The following is a 5958-nucleotide window of genomic DNA, read 5'->3' as shown; positions in this document are numbered from 1 at the left end:
ACCTCAGCTCCATGTGCTGTTGTTTTAAAACTTTTTTTTCAGTTGTAGATGAACACAATAACTTTATTTATTTTTTATGTAGTGCTGAGCATTGAACAATGCCTCATGCATGCTCAGCAAGAGCTCTACCACTGAGCTACAACCCCAGCCCTTATTTTGCTGTTTCATTATATAAATTATATAAATATATAAATTATATAAATATATATTTATATATTTTATTATTATATATAATAATATTTTCTCATAGAGGTAGTCTGTACCTCAGACTCTCAGTCATGGGTTTAAGAATAAATTTTAAAAAAACACTCTAAACTTGATGCTCAAAAATTAAATATCTTGTGTCTGAACTGATCCAATCACTGTTGCTGAAGCAGAGGGTATTTGAACTTCAAAGAAAACATAGTGTATTTTTAAAAAATTTTTTTTAGTTGTAGTTGGACACAATACCTTTATTTTATTTATTTATTTAGTTAGTTGTAGATGGACACATATCTTTATCTTTATTTATCCATTTTACATGGTGCTGAGGATCGAACCCAGGACCTCATGCGCACAAGGCAAGCACTCTACCACTGAGCTACAACCTCAGCCCCTATTTTATTTATTTTTATGTGGTGCTGAGGATCGAACCCAGCACCTTGCATGTGCTAGGCAAGCGTTCTACTCTGAGCCACAATCCCAACCCCAAACATAGAGTATAGTTACCAAAGGATGGGGGAATGGAGACTGGGTGACCATAAAATTATATGTCTTCTTTCAGATGAAGTAAATTTATTTGAGTCTCTATTTATTCATTTGTGTAATGGCTATAATACCTACATCAAAGGGGAGATTTGAGGAGCAAATTAATAACAGATATGAATATCCTTTGTGAATTATAAAGTACTGTACAAAGACTAGTCATTATATTCTTGCTTTTGCATGCATCACGTGGTATTTAGATGTTGGTATTTATCTTAATGGTTGCAGGGGAAATACTACCCTACCTAGTATTCTCCCTAAATTATGCTGATGTCCATATAATTGATTTTCTTTTCCCAAGAATAAAAAATGAGCAAGATATCAGGATTATGTTTGACCTGGAAGTCAGTTCCATCCAAAGAGTCCTAAAGTCTAGATCAAGGTAACTTGTTAGTAGCCTTCAGGATGCACACAGCTATACACTTGGTATGATGGTGCCAAACTGGGATCCAGTTCCTTCTCTACCTTGAATCAGATATGAGGCCTTAACTATGTTACTCATATTGTCTGAGCCTCAAAGTCCTTGCCTAAAAATCAAAGGTCATAAGAAGACCTATCTCTTAGAATATGGTGGTATTAAATAAGATTATATATAAAGGTCCTTGGCCTAAGAGAAGATCTCGTTTTGTCAGACATAAACTTGCATCTCTTTATTGAATACTTACTAACTTTCATTCTGCTATCTTATAACTAAGTTGAATGTAGGTTCATTCTCAACTCTAAAATACATTAAATTGCTCTGTTTCCTTGGAAAATAGCTGTTGTCTCCCTCCAGACCTTGTATCTTCAGAATTTGGACCATCAATACTTGCCAGGAGGATAGGGTCTCAGAAGAGAAATCTTTTTCCTTATTGGCGATTGGATTTGATAATTCTGCCTTTTTTCACATAGGAAGGATTTAGATTCAGACCAAACTGAAAGATAGTGTATACTTGCTGTGTTTACTGAAATAGGTTCTACCACATGATTGCTAATAAACTCATAATAAGTCCATGAATTAAGTACTGATATCTTCATTTTACTGATAAGGAAATGGAAGGTCACATAAATTAAATAACTCGACCTAGGTAAGAAAGCCGATTAAGAGATGGGAGACATGGGTCTGGAGGTGTAGCTCAGTGGTTGAGCACTTTCCAAGCATGTGTGAGAACTGGAGTTCAATCCCAGCACCACAGAGAGAAGGGGGGCAGTCTAGTGTAATATAAGGAATATGGGCTTTGGAATCAGATTTAAATTAGGATCCCCACACTGCCATTTACTATATCTCCAACTTTGGTTCAGTACCTAAGCTTTTAACTCTCAGTTTCCTCATCTGTATGGTGGGGAACTATACAGATCTGATTGATCTTCTATAATGTTGTGAGTTTGAGTTGAGAGTACATGTAAAACACCATGTGGTACATGGTAGGTGCTTCATAAATATTCAGGTACTTGATAAGTGTGTGACAAGAGCCCAGAGCCTATAGAACCTACATAGAGTATTGACTTGCAGGGAATTCCAATTATCATCAAACTCCTTTAAAACATTTCATTGAACATTCAAATACTTACCTTACAAATCCCTTGGACTGTGATTCAAAATGACAGTCCCAGGCAGGAAATCAGGCAGCAAGATACAGTGAAAGAAGCACATGGGTGGTGCTTCTTTCACTGTATCTTGAGGCCTGGCATCCAGTGCTGGCTCTTATTCAGTGTGTGTGGGATCTTGAGCATGGCACTTTTTTACCTCCCTGAACCTCAATTTCCTTATTTGTTAAACAGAAACAATATTCTTTACCTCCCATCGTTGCAGGAGGTATAAAGGCAGATGAATGCAAACGTTTTTCTTACATTTTGGAAATGCTATATTAATGCAACCAGTTGGTAGTTTATGTTTACTATTCTCTCCAGAGAGGGGGGAAAAAAAAGAATTGGACTCAATGATAAACTGTGGCTTGTCGCAAGAGAGCATTCTTGGGGAAACTCAGGCCATAGTATGGCCTGTTTAAGTATTTGTTACTGCTACAACAGCAACTTATACTCAAATATCATTCACTATGCCCACTAAATTGTTCTCCTCGTGAAAGGCAATATTCTGTAGGCGCTCCCCTCCCAAACCCTGCTTAGACTGGGACTGGGTTTATGACCTAAAGGCAAGTGACCTACAAATGTGGCCTGGTTCCTCAAGAATGAGTTGGTCAAATCAATATTTCTTTCTTAGGAATTCGAATCAGGAAGCATGAGATGATTGAGGGCAATTAGCAGCAATAAAAACTATGACTAATAGGATGTAAAGAAAGAGGCATGAGGTCAATTAAGGGTATGTATAGGAGGAGTCAGAGCCGGGGCTACAACAATCCAAAGTGATGAGGATGAAGAAATTATGAATACACTGAAGTAATGAAGCAGAATATGATAAAATATGTCTATGCAATAATTATCTCTAGAGTTTCTTCTATGAACAGGAAACTGAGTTTGTCTCTGAATACATAAAAGTGAGACACAGACTTTGCCTTCACAGCACTTGATTTTTTTTTAAACATTTTTAAACATTTTTTTTAGTTGTAGATGGACACAATATCTTTGTTTTATTTATTTGTTTATTTTATGTGGTGCTGAGGATGGAACCCAGCACCACATAAAATAAATAAACACTCAACCACTGAGCCACAACCCGCCCCCGCCCCCCGCAGCACTTGATTTTAGTGGAGAAGACAGACGTTAAAACAAGTATGGGGCTGAGAGAGAGCCAAACAGGAAGGGACCTAATTCAGAAATAGCATGGGAGGGAAGGTCTCTGAAGAAAAATTAGAATGAGACTTGAAGAATGAAGTAGAACCAGCCGTGAGAAGAATATTTGAAGTAGAAGATGTCAATGGCTTTTAGCAGAAAAGAGCTAATCATGTTCAATGAAGCTGGGGAAAAGACACATGTATGAAACAAAGGAAAGGAAAGAGAAGCATAGATGAATTTGCAGGGGTAAGCAAGAGGTGACAACCCAGAATCTTATAGGTCTTGGTAAAGAGTTGGGAATTTAGTTCCATCAGCATTTGAGGCTGGTTAATGACATGACTCAGTAAAGTGTACTAGAGAACCTTAACAAATAAGGAATCAGTCTGTTCTAAAACTAAGTTCTATCGTTTATCAGCTGTATAATCTTGGGCAAATTACTTAATCTCTCTGTGTCAAAGTTTTCTCATCTATAAAATTGAGATACATTTGGGTATTATCTCATGGAGTTGTTATGGAAAAAGTATGTGTGTGTGTGTGTGTGTGTGTGTATATATATATATATATATATATATATATATATATATATATATAAAACATATATTAAAATATTTATAAGTAAGCCAGGTATGGTGGTGCATGCCTATAATCCCAGTGGTTCAGGAGGCTGAGGCAGGAGGATTGCAAATTCAAAGCCAGCCTTAGCAACTTATCAAGGCCCTAAGCAACTTAGTGAGACCCTGCCTCAAAATAAAATATAAAAAAAGGGCTGGGGGTGTAGCTCATTGGTTAAGTGCCCCTGGGTTCAATCCTTGGAACCAAAATAATAATAATAATAATAATAATAGTAATAGTAATAAATGTATATGTTTAGATCTTGAGTATGGCACTTTTTACATGTTTTTACTTAAATTATATACATATATGTGTATATATACATATATAAAAATATATGTTACATATATACACACACATATATGTTTTTACTTATATATATTTTTCCAGTTACTGGCACATAGCCAACACACAATAAATGTAAGTTTATATTAGTATTTTGTTTTTAAAAAAATCATTGTAACTACTACATGAAGTGAATGTGTGGGGAAGAAAAACAAGAAGATAGGGCATGGTGCAAGGAAGGCCAACAAGTAGTCTGTGTGAGAGATGAAAGGTGAAGTGGTGGTGGACACAAAGAGGAATGGACCAATTTGATGTAAATTTGGAGATGAAATTTTCATGTTTTGCAGATGGACTAGACATTGTAGTTGAGGAAAATGGAGGACTCAAGAATGACCTGTAGGTTTCCGGCTAGTGCAGCTAGGTAGATGGAGGTGACATTTACTGAGAGAAATTAGCTGGAGAAGCTGATTTGGCAGGGAAATTAGGAGTTCTATTTTAGACATGTTAAACTTGAGACGTCCATGAGAAATTCAAGTGGATGTCAGTTAGGCAACTGGTTATAAGTTTGGACACCAGAAGAGAAGACTGGGGCAAAGATATGAATTTGGATATGGTCATTAGCACAATCAGCATTTGAAGACAGAATTAGTTGAAATCATCTAGTAGAGAATTTAGAGAGAAGTGGAGGATGCCAAGAAGAAGCCTGAGGAGCAGTATATTTTAGGGGGATTGAATAGAAAAGGAGAAGGAGGAGAGGCCTGTGAAGAGAGAGTAAAGCTAGAGGGATATGGGAATATGAAAACCAAAAGAGGACAGAGTTTCAAGAACACTGGAGAGGCAGCCGAGCATGCAAGGTCAAGTATGACAAGAATAGAGACATACTGGTCATTGACGAGTAGTTTTCAGGAGTAGCTTCAGTAAGTGGGGGGCCCAAATAAGAATTGAATAGGTTGGGGGCTGGGGTTGTAGCTCAGTGGTAGAGCGCTTGCTTAGCACGTGTGGGGTGCTGGGTTAGATCCTTAGCACCACATAAAAATAATAAATAAAATAAAGCGATTGTGTCCAACTACAACTAAAAAAACCAAAATATTTTTTTAAAAGAATTGAATAGTTTGAAGAATAAATTAGAGGTGTGCTTGCTTTGACAGCACATATGCCAACACTGGAACAATGCACAGAAAATGGGCATGATACCTATAAAGAGATGACACACAAATTTGCGAAGCAACCCATATACTTTTAGCATAGATTTGAATTTGGGGACAGTTCAAAAATGAAAATTAAATCAAGGAGAATGGAAGGAATCCTAAAAGCAAATATCAACAGAAATAAATTAATTTAAATATCTAATGCAACCACTCTGGAGGAAAAGAAAAAAAATTCAAATACTTCTGAATACAGTACTTTCAATACACAACTTTATTCTAAAACCAAAATTGTAAAGAAATCTTGAACGTTATTTAGTGTGTTATTTTTGGTAATGGAATGATTATAGCAACGAGGAAACTATTTTGTGTGCATTATAACACTGAGTAAATGAAAAAGACACAGATGTTATTGGGAGCCTGAGCTCTCACTGTGGGAAAAGGGAAGTGCAAATAAAGA

General features: G+C 36.4%; 1 non-coding gene across 1 annotated transcript; it reads left to right on the top strand.

Moving 5' to 3' along the window:
* Positions 1–5485: 5485 nt before the first annotated feature.
* On the top strand, positions 5486–5592 carry LOC124097059 (U6 spliceosomal RNA). The gene has a single exon (XR_006853099.1). It is a non-coding gene; the product is annotated as a U6 spliceosomal RNA (small nuclear RNA).
* The last annotated feature ends 366 nt before the right edge of the window (positions 5593–5958 follow it).

The sequence above is a fragment of the Marmota monax genome, unplaced genomic scaffold, assembly GCF_021218885.2.
Source record: "Marmota monax isolate L192 unplaced genomic scaffold, Marmota_monax_Labrador192_F-V1.1 WCK01_AAM20220418_F8-fsc00023, whole genome shotgun sequence".
In the NCBI taxonomy this organism is placed as follows: Eukaryota; Metazoa; Chordata; class Mammalia; order Rodentia; family Sciuridae; genus Marmota; species Marmota monax.
This window is presented reverse-complemented; position numbering and strand designations above follow the sequence as displayed.